At 32.8% G+C, this 2,476-nt stretch overlaps 2 non-coding genes across 2 annotated transcripts; both read left to right on the top strand.

Moving 5' to 3' along the window:
• The first annotated feature begins 1,707 nt into the window (after positions 1-1,707).
• Positions 1,708-1,781, top strand: TRNAP-UGG (transfer RNA proline (anticodon UGG)). Its single transcript has one exon. It is a non-coding gene; the product is annotated as a tRNA-Pro (tRNA).
• A 162-nt stretch (positions 1,782-1,943) lies between these two features.
• TRNAW-CCA (transfer RNA tryptophan (anticodon CCA)) lies at positions 1,944-2,017 on the top strand. The gene has a single exon. It is a non-coding gene; the product is annotated as a tRNA-Trp (tRNA).
• Positions 2,018-2,476: the final 459 nt, after the last annotated feature.

Raw genomic sequence — 2,476 nt, 5'->3', positions numbered from 1 at the left:
TAGATTTTCGGATTTTTCGAACAAAGAATCAATCTGCGGTTGAGTTTGGATTAGAATTTTAATTCAATTAAAGAGTAAGCTAAGTCTATTTATTCCTGGTTCTAAGACCAATAGTTCTAGCGGTCGACTCGCTTCTTTCAAATTGTTTCTCATTATTAAGAAAAGGTAACAAAGATAAAATACGAGCTTGTTTTATAGCAATAGTAATTAAGCGTTGCTGTTTTAAGGTCAATCTATTTACCCGTCTAGATAATATTTTTCCTTGTTCACTAATAAATCGACTAATTAAACTCATGTTTCTATAATCAATTCGATCCCCCGATGGAATCGGGGGCAAACGCCTACGAAAAGATCGTTTGGATTTAAGAAAGAGTCGCTTGGATTTATCCATGGTTTTTTTATTCCTTATCCCGAAAATCCTATTTCTTAATTCTAAATCATTTTAGATCCGATCGAAATAGGATTTGGTTTGTTTATATTTAAATCTAAAATATGTCTAATATATGTAATTTTTCATCTTCCTTGGATTGGAAAAGGGTGACACACAGCCGATCGGTTCGATCTATTTCTTTATCTCCCCATGAATCGTATGTTTGTAACACCGGGGACAGAATTTTCTCAATTCCAATCGACTAGGCGTATTGTGTCGATTCTTTTGAGTAATATATCTGGAAATCCCTATTGATTCCTTATTAACACCGTTTCGAACACAGACGAGTACATTCCAAAATAACAGTTACTCGGGCATCTTTACCCTTGGCCATGAACCTCCCTTGGATTTTTGATTCACGCAACTCTTCCATTTTCCGATCCAAAATGAAGAAAAAAAGAAAAATTGGTAACTCGAAATAAAATTATGAAAGATTTCGTTACAATCAAATATTAAAATATAGTAATACAATAATTTCTAAATTTAGAATCGCAGTACAGTTTTTCATTTAAGTATTTTGTATGATATTGTTGCCCTAGCCATCACATTTTCATTTTCGTTCTCACTCTTTTATTAATTAAATTTGAACCTGGCGCCGCGTCCGAGTTTGACTGAGGTTGAATCCATTTTGATTCTTTCTAACTTATTCTAAGTCTAAAAACTCTAAAAAAAAGAAGGGGGAAGGGGATTAGTCAAAGATATTTGATTGTTTTTCTAATCTTCTTCACCCCTTCCCAAGTCAATAACTAGAATGAAAAAAACGGGAATACCAACGCATCCGGGAATAAACGATTGATCTCGATTAATAGACCCGCTAAAGCCCCGAACCATATAGTACTTACTACCGGTGCCACGGAGAGATATGTTTTTAGATCTCGCATTGAAAACCCTCCTACTTTATAGTAATTTGTAATACATACTGGTATTACATACCATCAAATGTATATATAGTTAATAACCGCTTGTATTGTCCGCGGAATTCCTAATTCAAATTGAAATGTACAACAGTTCAATTCGGTAGATATTCCCTTTTTTATTAAAAAAAATATGTAGCTTTCCGCCCCACCCCAAATATTCATTTTTCTTTACGGCGGATTTAATATTTATTATTTCATACGTATATAAGTCTTTTTATTATTTTTATTATATTTTATATATGATATGAGACAAAAAAGAAGAAATGGCAAGATAATTTGTGTATACCAATGGAGGAAATAAATAAAAAATGTGGAAAACAAGACAGGGATTCTCTACAATAACACTGTAGACCAATTGAAAGGGATGTAGCGCAGCTTGGTAGCGCGTTTGTTTTGGGTACAAAATGTCACGGGTTCAAATCCTGTCATCCCTACCTATTACTTATCTTCTGAACAGTAACGAGGAATCAATTGAGATCCATAAAAATTGAACATACATATATCGAATCAATCTTTTTTTATTTAATTTTATGATATTCTCTATGATAATATATGTATCGAAGATATATTCGGGTTGCTTTTAGTTTGATAATAAAACGCTCTTAGTTCAGTTCGGTAGAACGCGGGTCTCCAAAACCCGATGTCGTAGGTTCAAATCCTATAGAGCGTGATTCGATTCTTGTTGTTGTTAAATCAAAATGATACTGAAATAATTCAACAGAAATCAAAATTTTACCTCCTATAAAGCAAGTAGGGGGTCAATCAAAAAAAAGAACTGTTAATTAATCAAAGGTCCAACTGATCCCCCCGTCTGTATTGTAAATATGCGGTCACAAATAATCCAGCCAAAGTAATAGGAATTAGACCTAATACGATTCCAAATAGAAAAACTTCAATCATTTCAATTTAGTTGAACGAGGAAAAGGAGAGGTAATATCTATCCTTAAAATATTAATCGGTATTGCCCATGAATCTCAATGACCAAGAATTCGAAATTGAATTGACAAGGTAAAGAACTCTACAATATATAGAATATATTGAATAACACCGAAATCTTTCTTTTTTTTGAATTGTGCATTCAATGAATTTTAATCAAATAAGTCGTATCTTGTTCAGACCGATAAATAGA

The sequence above is a fragment of the Cucumis melo genome, unplaced genomic scaffold (assembly GCF_025177605.1).
Source record: "Cucumis melo cultivar AY unplaced genomic scaffold, USDA_Cmelo_AY_1.0 utg001010l, whole genome shotgun sequence".
Taxonomy (NCBI): Eukaryota; Viridiplantae; Streptophyta; class Magnoliopsida; order Cucurbitales; family Cucurbitaceae; genus Cucumis; species Cucumis melo.
This window is presented reverse-complemented; position numbering and strand designations above follow the sequence as displayed.